The following is a 12,998-nucleotide window of genomic DNA, read 5'->3' as shown; positions in this document are numbered from 1 at the left end:
CTATATTTAAATGACACAGAAGCTATGGGTTACAAGAATCATCATGGAGAGTGAGGAGTGTATCTAGAGAATTTTCAGTAGAGACTTCAGCAGAGATTTGATAGAAAGGAGCAGGAACACTCACTTATCAACCCTAACCAAGCCAAACTTGAGTAAAGCAGCCATTGACAAGGCAATTTCTTAAGGAGGATGAGATAATGACTCAAGCATCCGAAGACCGCCACAGTCCTGAGGTCCCAGGTCAAGGCCCGGTTGTCAAGCGGAGGCACCTAGAGAGGCTTTGGCACTCATCTCAGGCCCTCTTTCACTTGTTCCTTGACATGGAAATAAAATGGAACAAAGAGACATTGTATTTCAGCAACACCTCTGTCCACTCATGGTAACATGACAGGGACAAGTGACAGGACTGGAGAAGGAAACACTTACACTAATCAATGGAAATTCGGCCACCAAGGGTCTTGATGGTCATTAAGTTCTAAAAGAGGTCTCTTTTCATTGACATGGCTCCAGGACCCTCCTGTGGTAGAGGGTCTCCCAGCTCACTTTGTGACAGAGAACCGGTATGAATCCACAACGGTGTTTTGGGGGTCACGGATGTGCTGGCGTGGTGCCATGCACTGGTGTAAGGTCAGAAAATAACACTGACATCGGGAAGACGTGTTTGGGGAGGTGGGGTGGGAAATTCACCATCAGCAGGTTGGAATTTTAGGCGAAATGGTCTCCAGGCCCCTAATTTGAACTCTTTGTGCCCGTGGTTCGGTAGAACTGATTTGGGATGAAAGAAGGGATATTAACCCAAATGCAAATGAAGTGGATTAAAAGGATAAAATCAAGTTTCTGGAAGTAAATGAGGAAAGCCTGGTGGAAGGGTTTCTGAACCATTAGGAGGGACGGAGACACGGGAGTCGTGGAGCCCCTCACCATGCGTCCTCGCTCGCCACTGACAGTGGCAGAAAACTGCCTGAGCGGCTGCTTCTTTGCGCCTCAAGTAAGGACAGGAGTGCCCACCCTGCTCACTTCAGCATGTGATTGTGAGAATCACATAAAAGAATGGATAAAACAGCGTTCTGTAAACTGTACGTGTTGTGCAAATAGCAGGTCTTGCCATCACTGCACATGTCTATGTTCCTGAGAAGTCTGTGGGCATGCCAGTTTTTGGTAAAATTTGTTACAATTTGAAAGTGCTAGCAATAATCATTAATAAAAGGAAAAGTGAAGTTATCATTTGGCAATATTCGATTAAGTATTTATTAAGAGCCCAATAAGTACCACACTCCATGCTGCTTACAGAGGACACAGAGGCAAATGAAGCAGGTACTGCCCGATAGCCACGTAGCTGGCTGTCCAGCTGGGCAGAGTGCCACAGGAGGGAAGAGTGTGAGAGAGGGAAATGGACGGGGTCTTGAGGGGAGATGACAGAGGCAACTAAGACAGAGGGGACTAACCTAATCAGAGGGTCAAGGAGGAACCAAAGTTTCTACAAAGTCCTGAAGGATAAGTAGCACTGTGCTGGTCAGTGTTGAAGTGAGCATGTGTGGGAAATATTTCTTAAGGTGAAGAATATTTTGGCAATGCAGAATAATAGAATTTTCTGACAAAAGGGGCCCCTTTGTATTCATTTTGGATGCTCAGCTAGGGATATTTGCGCGCTTTGATCTAATGGCAAAATAATAGAATTTTCGTGTTGTAAAAGTTATTAATCGTATAGCATAAGGTTGGATTTGGAGGCACAAATGTTGGTGGACTCCTGAAAGTCTACAGGTGGAAGAGATAAGGCCTCTGGAGAGAACCAGAAGGCAGAGGTGGCGGGCCCACGTTGTGCCAGTGCCAACCCCTCCCCTTTCCACGGTTGTCGAGTTGGGGCCTCCCTGGGTGCCTGGTCTGTAGCCTCTACTGAAAGGGTGAAATAGAGGATACTGAACCCTACTCCTTGCCCATGAGGACCCAGGCGCCATGCACACTTTCTAGACACGCTCAGTCCTGCAGGAAGGAATGAAGAGCTTCCTGTTATTTGCAGTCACCTCACTATCGAAAAAGATGAGGGTTTTATTCTGTTTCATGCCTAAGAGAAACACATATTGCTAAGGGAAGAGAGTGTTAATTACAACACTGGCTAATTTCCAAAAGTTTTCCAGGAAGTGCCAGGCTAAAGGATGAGAGCCAACTCTTGATATACACTAAGCAGTGTCCCGATTCACTGGCAAGATTTCTCCTCGAGTCTTCCTTCTTCAAGTCCCTACGCCCTCCTGCCGAGCTTCCTGGATTGCTGATTTCATCTGTTCCCAGCACAAATGCTCCCTCATAAGTTTGGACTCTTCCGCCTTTCCCCAGTGATGACACGGCTGATGAATCCTTACACAATCAACGGAAACAAATATTCTGAAAAGTACAACTTTACGCATTTCTTTTAATATTTTTGATGGCCAAAAGGGCCTTTTGTGCTCTTCCCGTGAATTGCGTAATGACTTTGGTATTTTTTCTTCACAGATTATAATCTCTCTGGTACAAAGCACTGTTGACTAAAGAGCTTGGTTTTATAACGACAGGATAATCTTTCTGGTACAGTGAGCAAAAATGTCGACTGGTTTAAAAAGGAAAGTTTCACAGAGCAGCTTTTACCAAAATTTGGAACAATTTCTGTGGTTGATTTCATCACTGTTCTAACTCTGCCACGACCCACTTTTTAAATATTTTTTTGTGTAGCTTCAGTTATATTAGGTTCTGGGTGGCCTCGAACACAGAATTGCAAAGAGCAACTATAAACTCAATCTGTGGATCTTCTCCGGAGGAGTCTGGATTGGCACCTGAGCATTAACAGCAAGGCCAAGGCTGCGTTAGATCATGCGTATAACTTTTCTGTTCACATTTGTTTTCGGTTATCCACTGCTTCATTTTGTGGGTGTTGGGAGAACAGTTGAGAGATGAGTCATCAGCTTTGTAGTGAAAGAGGTGGAGCAGTCATGTGATTGAAATCACAAGCAACCAGCTCAGAGAAGCTTCAGATCGCTGTCAGAGACTGCCTGCCACCTGCCACCCTGGAGCATTGATAGGAGTCTAAGGCAGGAACGGTTTCCTGCAGAGAAGCTTATGAAACTTAGCACACAACATCTTTACCTCCTAAAGGTACGTGTAGTAATAGTCAACAAAGCCAGGCATAAATCCACTGTACTTGGGACCACAAAACAAAAATGAGGAGAGTGAATTGTTCACACAAATTATCAGTTGCAACCCATTTCTCATCATCCATTTCTTTCTTAACTTCTAGAAGGAGCGCTAGTTTTTGTTTTGTTTTTTGTTTTTTCTGTAATCTAGGAGGAGGGTGGTTTTGGAGTTGGTTTCAATAAAACCAAGATGGTTTTCAATAAATCTAGGGGGAGGATGGTTTGGAGATGGTTTCAATAAATCTCAGTTTTAATCTGCTCTGTCCTAGGAGATCTCCAATGATACTTATCTCCTAGAAGAGGGCCATCAGACTCATTTTCACCGGGGGCCACATCAGCCTTGCGATTGCCTTCAAAGAGCCAAAAGTAATTTTAGGACTCTATTAATGTAACTTCTCCTTAACAGTTAAGCAAGAGCTGGGTGTTGCCCCCAGGTAGACACAAGGTACCAGACCGGTAAAACAAGGTGGAGAGCAGGATTCGGCCAGTGGGCCTTGTGTCTACCACCAGTGGCCTGGAGTTTTCCCTCCCACATTGTTCCAGAATTGCCTTATAAGACCAACAGCATATAGCAAAAGTGGTAGTATGGTACTTCCAGAATTAGATAATACAGTCTGTGACTTCCATGTTGGTATGTTGGTATAAATCAATCTCTCTCTCTCTCTCTCTCTCTCTCTTTCTGTCTCTCATCTCTATCTCTATCTTTCTCTAGGAAAAGCAAACCAACATATTGTGAGGAGGAACTGAAGCTTCAGCCAATAGCTAATAAGGAACTGAGAACTGCCGACAACAACATGAATGAGCTCAGTAGATTTCCCAGAGCCAAGGCTTACATCAATCATAGCCCCAGATACGAACTTAACTACAACCTTATGACGGACCCTGAGTCAGAGCCAGTCAGCTCAACTGCTTTCAGATTCCTGACTATCAGAAACTGTAAGGTAGTTAATATTTGTTGTTTTTCCTTATAAGTTTTAAGATATGTTACACAGCAGTAGGTAATTAATACTTTCCCAATAAGTTTTAACCATCCCCGCTTTAACCATTACTCCCCCTTAAGCCTCCAGCCTATTCTCAACATTACACCATCTAGAGAAATCCACTAAAACATAAATCAGCCCTGACCAGTGTGGCTCAGTTGGTTGGGCATTGTCCCGAAAGTGAAATGTCGCCGGCTGGATTCCCGGGCAGGGCACATACCTAGGTCGCAGGCTCCATCCCCAGTCAGGGCACTCGGTGGTCCTGGGGAGTAATCAGGGCGAGTGCGAGTCAACCTGTTGATGTTTCTCTCCCTCTCTCCCCTTCTTCCCCTCTCTCTAAGCTAAATAAATAAAACCTTAAAAAATGTAATCACACCATGTCACTTCATACTTTTTAGAATAAAAGTCAAGGCACTTCCAGTGGTCTGCCGGACCCTAAAGGATCTCACCTCGCTTACTTCTCCGACCTCCTGTCCTAATACTTTTCTCCTTACTCATTCTGATCCTGTTCCCTGCTTACGTCTCTACCTTAGGGCCTTGGCTCCAACTGTTTCATCTTCTTGGAATGTACTTCCCCCAAATACCCACGGCTAACACTTAGTTCCTCTAAGTCCAATCTCACCACTATGAGACTTCCCCTGACTACCTGATTTAATGTAGTGACCTGTCTCCACCCGCCCTGGAATTTAAATCCCTCTAGAACTCTTGATCTCCATTATTCAGCTCTCTAATCCTTCTCTCTTCCCCAGCACTCACCATCTTCTAACATTCCATGTAGCTTTCTTATTTATTGTGTTTGGTGTTCATTGTTTGTCTACCCTCATGAGAATGTCCTCTCCACGAGACCTGGGATTCTTTGTTTGGTTCATGGCTACGTCACACTTGGTGCCTGCCTCATATGTGGTACTCAATCAACATTTGTTGAATGTGTGAATAAAAGTTCACTGAGGAACTGAAGTGTAAGTAGGAGTTTTAAGTGTTGTGAAGGGAGTGGGGAAGCTATCTGTTTCACATTTTGATGAAATCAATTTATAACATATTTGTAAAGTTGGTTGTGAATCATGAAGTGCTATACAAATGCAGGTTGCCTTGACTTTAGGAGGCACTGTTATAAGTTTACTTTAACAACCATTCATCCCATTTGTAAGTAAACTATCTTTCCCTCCTGTCCTAATTATTGCCTTAGAATGAAACAAATTATATTTCACACTTCTACTCTCCTTAAATGTGAGCTACAGTACTAGGAAACCAAGCAAATTTACATGCAGACCAAAGGGAAGCAAGGGGAAGATTGGAATCCAACCAGCAAAGGTCTGATATTCATGACCCTTTCTCCCACCTGTCGGTCATTATTCCCAACGTTGACCTGAATTAGTGGAAAAAGAATGTTTTCCACTCAGGACAAGCACTGTCCTTTCTTTAAGAAGTGAAGCTTTCATATAACTCTCATTCAGAATTTCATTTTATGTCCTCTACCTCAGTCTCCCCCCACCTCTCTGTCTCTCACAGAGCCCTTCTCTTGATATGGTATCAATTCTGTTCTTCAAATAGAATACCTTATGTTTTTTAATAAGAAGAACAGTCTCATTTATCTCAAAACTAATATCTCAGATCAATAGGATATCTTATACTCTGAGTGTTCTGCACTTGGGGTTTGGTCCCCACCCACTTCAATTGTTTGACACTGACCTACTGTAGCTCATTACTGATAGACAATACTTCAGCTGCCTGGGGGGTGGAGGGTGTGTTGTGGAGGGAGACCGCATTCAGAAACTAAACTTAAGAGCAAAGTTTCAAGAAGTGACAATTATTCCATCTTTTGGAATCTTGGCATTTTTCTCCATGAACAGAATAAGACTTTCAAATGGAAACTAATGAACCAATCATCCTAGCCATGGTTAACATCATAACTGAATTGCCAATGATGTTAGTCATTGCACTGCTGGCTATCTTTGGTAATATGCCCCCTTTTGGTGCTCACTAAAGGCAAATCACCGGAGATAACAGACACTTTCCATGTTAGAACAAGGGCTGAAATTTATTAGGAACTTTCTACACTGAATATTTGTCCTTAATGACTCTAACCTTTTGCCCCTGAAATAATTTCTGTAAGATTCAGGGGAATGAAATGAATCCACAAACCTGGGATGATATTGATAATCTTAATGTTGAATACTGTTATATTTAAGAAAGGAGTCCATTCAGTGAAAATATTATGATAACCTCCACCATGTAAAAGGTATAATTTTTGAAAATTATAAACTCTAACAAAATTTATAGGTATAGAAATTAAGATAGTTCCATTTTTAGATACACTAATAACAAAATACGCTGATCCACAGATTGAAGCATATTTATGGCACGCGTGCACACTTTCCCTCTATCTCTTTCTCTCGTTGTCCCCCCAGCTTTGCTAGCACCCTCAACATGATCTTAGTCAACCTACTGAGTAATCCAGAACAGAGACTGAGAGGATTCGAAATATAATTAAGAAGCTGCAGGAAAGGCACATCATCAAGTGGTAAAAAGAACCATAAGGAGAAAGATATCCCACTTGAAAGTAAAAGCAGGAGGATAAGAAAAGAATTTTTTCAATGTAGAGAATTTGTAGAGATCACAATCTTTGTGTGTGCATGTGTGTGTAGCAATCTAAATTCAAATGTTTATAGTGATCATATGTGAATTTTTATTTGCTTCTTTCCACTTTTCAAATAGCCTTCAATAATAATAAGTCACACATACTTACTGAGCACCTATCATATGCCACATAGTGTTCTAAGCCCCTGGCATGGGTTAAATAGCCTTAAAGCTGGTATGCAGACTTGCCCTTTAGACAGATGAGGACACTGAGCAGCAAGTGCTAAGTAATCTGCTCAGGGTCACGTAGCACTCAGCGTACACCAGGATTGAATACCAGAGCTCTTAAGCGTCCCTCTCTGTTGCCCAATTCTTAACTAAGCTCTGTTTTCATAGTCAGGGAATAAAAGTTACTTGAAAAGAGGGATACAAGAGACCAATGGAACAGGGAATTTCTTACATGCAAGTAAATAACAAGATTTCCAAATTCAGGGTTTTAGAGAAAGCGTGCAAAGGGAATTCTATGAACTTTTTGAAGACAAAGACATTATGATTAGATTATTTGTAGAATTCAAGGTGCTGAAACATTCTGCAGGGTATGTATCATACCAGGAGACACATACCATAGCAACTCCTCATTACTCATCTTTAGTTTGACATAGCTACAGGTCAACTTTCCAAAAGTCTGGTGGAAAAATTTACATAACCGACTTGATAGAAATGTAAATTAAGTAATTAGAAAATACAAAAACATTATATTTAGATACTGACCAAAAATACAATTTTTAAAGAAAAGAATCTTTTAAAGCAAATCAGTTTTAAAAACTAAAAAGAAAATCCATCTTCAGAGGAACTTACTGTGCTCAAATCTCTAGCAGAAAAAAACAAAACACAAATGTCTCTTAAAAGGCCACAGAACATCCCTGACAAGGTGGGTCGGTTGGTTGGAGCGTCATCCTGTGCACCAAAAAGTCTTGGGTTTAAGCCCTGGTCAGAATAGATACCTAGGTTGGGGGTTCGATCCCCAGGCAGCAACCAATCAATCCAATCAATGTCTCTCTCTCTCTCTCCACCCCTTGTTCCACACCTCTAAAATCAATAAACATATCCTCAGGGAGGGATTATAAGTGAGGGGAGAGCAGAGATTGAAAAACCATTTTTAAAAGTAGACTGCAGGACAGACTTCATCTCAAGCCCATTTCAAATCTGAAAGATTTGCCTGAAATAAAAAAAGTAATAATGTATATACAACGTGGAAACAGAAAATTTTGTCCAATTCTAAAAGATAGAAAGCAGGGGAGACTGAGAGGAGAAACGAAAGCCAAGGCTACTCACCAGCTCTGGGGCAGGAGAGGTTGATGCAAGAGTGAGTACCAGTTTTCCAGGCCCTGGCTGGCGTAGCTCAGTGGATTGAGCACGGGTTGTGAACCAAAGTGTCGCAGGTTCGATTCCCAGTCAGGGTACATGCCTGGGTTGCAGGCCATAACCCCCAGCAACTGCACATTGATGTTTCTCTCTCTCTCTCTTTCTCCCTCCCTTCCCTCTCTAAAAATAAATTAATTAAATCTTAAATAAAATAAAATAATTTTTTAAAAAAAGAGTGAGCACCAGTTTTCCCAGTGAGCCTGGAAAACCCTAACTCAGATTCTTCAGGGTCTACGACCAAGCCAATCATTCAGTGTTCCTTTGGTCCAGTACACCCAAAGGAACTAGCTAAGCATTCACTTCTTAAATACAGAATGAGTGGACCTTTGGAAGCCCTAGGATCAGAGAGAGAAATAACCTGGGAAATGCCTAGAGTAAATTTAAACTATCCATTGGAAACCAAGAAAATGTTAATCTTAAAACAACAGGAAAACCCTCTCATATGTCCAACCTCCTTGGACCTCACTTGTACATATGCAAAGGAATCTTCCAGAAATCCTCAGCACCGGTGGCCACTCCTTCGTTTAAGAGAACAGCCCACTCTGGGAGAGTGAGCTCCACTCTGCTAACAAACCCTGCCAGCTCTGAAAGGTGATCAAATTCCACTTTTAATAGAAAAATTAAGAAGCACCAGATATTTAAGGAAATCTAACAAGAATGAAAGAGAATTCTCCAAGAATATCAAAAAAGCTTATTGTTGAGGAAAATAATGTCGTATAGAAAAAATAATGTTAGAAAGATACTACCTCTACAAAGCAAGGTCAGGTCACTATGAAAAGTAAATAATCATAATACAAGGTAGATAATTTCTGAAATAAAAATGAAATTTTTTATGAGGTTTGAATTGATAAGACCTAAAAAATGCAATGATCTGGGAGATCTAAACAATGAATTTCCCTAGTTTTTAGAGAAAGAAAGTAAAAGAAAAATTTAAAAAGCATGCAAAAATACATTCAGATGTGTAATATTCAACTAATAAGAGATACAGAAGAAAGCAATGAAAATGGTAAAAGGAAAAATAATCAAAGAAATAACAAAAGAAAATGCCATCTAGTTGAAGAGAAATTTGAGTCTTAAAAAGTAAAGTCTTCAAAATTCTGAAAAGAATAACAAAAGAAATACATCAAGCCATAGCCTGCAAAAATTTCTGTGCTAAAAATTAAATAGAAAATGCTACCCAAAAACAACTTGAAAAAGAACTAAGTAAGTTACAACAAAACAAGTCAGCCAGCAAACTTCTCATCTGCGTCACTAAATGTTGTAAGATGAGAAAAGAGATTTGAACGTGGAATTCTGAACACAGTAAAAGTTCAACAAGTGTGATGGCAAAATAAAGACATGTTTAGTCATGAATGGATTCAAAAACTACTCTACTCATATATCCCTTTGGAAAGAATTTTTCCTCAGCTCAAAGTGAAAAAAGACATTCATGCTTAGGAAAGAAAAGTGATCTAGCAATCAGAGTATCAAATAAACCAGTAAAATGTTAAATGGACTGTAACTAATTTCTGATCATGAAAATATAGTTTATGCCACTAAGAAAGTATCCTTAAGGATAATACCAAACTACAATGAAATATCTGAGAGGTTATAGGAGAGTAATTTTTTAAAAAGTGTACTGAAACATTTCAAGGGTTCCAGCTAAGATGAGGGTGTAGATATGCTTCACTTCCTTGTACAACGAAAAGAAGGAAACAACTAATTTAAAAATAACAACAAAAAAATAACCAGAACCACCAGCAAATCAAACCATATCAAAGTCTGACAACCAAAGATTTAAAGGAGAAACATTAATCCAGACTGGTAGGAGGGGTGGAGATGGGCAGCCAGGGCAACAGGATGCATGGCAAGGTGGCAGCTGGCAGAACAGGTGATCCCACATTCACATATGGATAAACCAAGAGGAACAACTGGGGAGCGAGACAGACCACAAAACCCAGGGTTCCAGCACAGGAAAAGAAAGCCTCAGAACTCTGGCTGTAAAAACCTGTGGCAGTTGTGGTAGTCAGAGAAACTGCCAGTCTCTTGAAAGCAGGCAAGAGCTGAGCAAGTGACATTGGTTTTCTCTCTGACCCCTCCCTCACATACTGTGCCGCAATGCAGCAAAGTGGGTTGCCCCATCCTGGCAAATACCTAAGGCTCTTCCCCTTACAACATAACAGGTACATGGAGATAAAGAAATATGGCCCAAGTGAAAGGACAGATCAAAGCTCCAGAGAAAGAACTAAGCAAGGAGGAGATAGACAACCCATCAGATACAGAGTTCAAAACACTGATAATCAGGATGTTCACAGAAATGATTGAGTACAGCTGCAAAATAGAGGAAGAAGTGAAGGCTATACAAAGTGAAATAAAGAAAAATATACAGGAAACCAATAGTGAAGGGAAGGAAACCCGGAGTCAAATCAATGATTTGGAGCAGAAGGAAGAAATAAACATTCGACTGAAAAAAATGAAGAGACAAGAATTTTTTTTAATGAAGAAAGGCTTAGGAACCTCTGGGACAACTATAAACGTTCCAATATCTGAATCATAGAGGTGCCAGAAGGAGAAGAGGAAGAGTAAGAAATTGAAAACTTATTTGAAAAAATAATGAAGGAAAACTTCCCCAATCTGGCAAAGGAAATAGACTTCCAGGAAGTCCAGGAAGCCCAGAGAGTCCCAAAGAGGTTGGACCCAAAGAGGAACTCACCAAGGCACATCATAATTAAATTACCCAAGATTAAAGATAAGGAGGGAATCTTAAAAGCAGCAAGAGAAAAGGAGAGAGTTACCTACAAAGGAGTTCCCATACGGCTATCAGCTGGTTTCTCAAAAGAAATCTTACAGTCAAAAAGGGGCTGGGAAGAAGTATTTGAAATCATGAAAGACAAGGACCTACATCCAAGATTACTCTATCCAGCAAAGCCATCATTTAGAATGAAAAGGAAGATAAAGTGCTTCCCAGATAAGGTCAAGTTAAAGGAGTTCATCATCACACAGCCCTTATTATATGAAATGTTAAAGGGACTTATCTAAGAAAAAGAAGATAAAAAATATGAACAGTAAAATGAAAACAAACTCACAATTATCAACAATTGAACCTAAAACAAAAGCAAAAACAAACTAAGCAAACGATTAGAACAGGAATAGAGTCACAGAAATGGAGATCACATGGAGGGTTGTCAGCAGGGAGGGGGAAAGGGGAGAATGGGGGAAAAGGTACAGGGAATAAGAAGCATAATTTGTAAGCACAAAATAGACAGGGGTAGGTTAAGAATAGTATAGGGAATGGAGAAGCCAAAGAATGTATATGTAAAACCCATGGACATGAACTAAGTGAGAAGAACATTGGAGGGAAGCAGGTGCAGGGCAGAGGGGAATAAAGGAAAGAAAAAATGGGAAAACTCTAATAGCATAATCAATAAAATATACTTTTAAAAAAAGTATACTGAAGATTTTGCTTTGCCCAGAGAAAGAGCAATGGATAATGATTAATTCCTGATATTGACAGAAAATAAGAGTTTAAATGTGTTTATTAAAAATTCAGTGATGATAATTGCTATGATAAAGACAGGATATAGAAATTTTAGAACAGCAATTCTCATAATATGTCTCTCAGATATTTTCAGAGGTCTGTGGGGTCAAACTATTTTTATAAAATAATAGGTACTAAGATACTAAGATATTATTTGCCTTATTCACTATGTTGACATTTGCTCTGGTGGTATAAAACTAACAGTGGGTAAAAGTTTTGGTTCTTAAAATAAGTCAAGAAGTGACATCAAACTCTCCTTGAATCAGTGTATTCTTATTGACACACACAATAAAAACAAAACAAACAAAAAGTGCTACCTTCGCTTGAGAATGTCCTTGATGAAGTAGTACAAAGTACTAGTTTTAATCTCAAACTTCAGGCATGCATCTTTTCAACATTCCGTATGACAAAGTAGGCACTACGTACAAAGCACTTCTACTTCACACTGAAGCACAATGCTTCCCTAGAGGAAAGGGACTTGTGTGACAGTTTCAATAAAACTGAACTAGTTGCTTTTCCCCCTAAAACTCCATTATTACATGGAAGAATGACAGACCAATAAACCATGTGTTCAGACTTGGGTGTTTGACCAGCACTTTCACAAATATAAACCAAGTGTGAGTTTATCATTTCAAGTAAAACAATTGATGGCACTTGTTGCCAAAAATGATGAGTTTTCAAGCAAAAGTTAGAATTTTTTAAAACTGACATTGACCACTATTGTTGACTTTATAATACTTAAGCATTTTCTGATGAGACTGATGGAGATATCAGCAGGTGTGACTTTTTACTAATGCATCCTCATCTCTGAAAACCCAACACAGATCTAGTTTAGATGGAGAAAGTGGGTTACTGGGGAAGTGACACCTAAGCTAAGACTTGAGGAGGAAGAATTAGTAAGAGAGAAAAACAAACGAAAAGAAGAGGTGAAAGGGGTCATGGCAGGAACAGACTGTGCAAGGTCCCTGAGGCAGGATGGACCTTCTCCCGGTCGAGGAACTAAATGAAGGACAGTGTAGCTGGACCACAGTGTTCCAAGAAGAAACAGAACAAGATCGGATGAACGTTAAGAGATAGGCAGAGACCAGATTATGCAAGGATTTGTGATTCACTTTAAGAATTTTAACTTTAAGTGCATGAGGTAGGTATGCCAGGGTCTTTAGCCACAGAAAAACCTAATCAGTAAGTGTTTTTGAAGGATCGCTCTGGCTGCAGTGAATGGATGAAAAAGAACAGAGGTACTGGGAGGCCAAAAAAGAGGCTACTGGAATGGTCCAGGAAGAGATAAATTAAGGATCCTTTTCTACCTACTGAAAAAAAATCATTTTTATAAAGTCT

At 40.2% G+C, this 12,998-nt stretch overlaps 1 protein-coding gene across 4 annotated transcripts in view; it reads right to left on the bottom strand.

Moving 5' to 3' along the window:
• Positions 1–12,998, bottom strand: part of GRHL2 (grainyhead like transcription factor 2) — a 138,063-nt gene that overhangs the window by 97,087 nt on the left and 27,978 nt on the right. The window lies entirely within an intron of this gene.

This window comes from Phyllostomus discolor, chromosome 7 (assembly GCF_004126475.2).
Source record: "Phyllostomus discolor isolate MPI-MPIP mPhyDis1 chromosome 7, mPhyDis1.pri.v3, whole genome shotgun sequence".
NCBI lineage: Eukaryota > Metazoa > Chordata > Mammalia > Chiroptera > Phyllostomidae > Phyllostomus > Phyllostomus discolor.
This window is presented reverse-complemented; position numbering and strand designations above follow the sequence as displayed.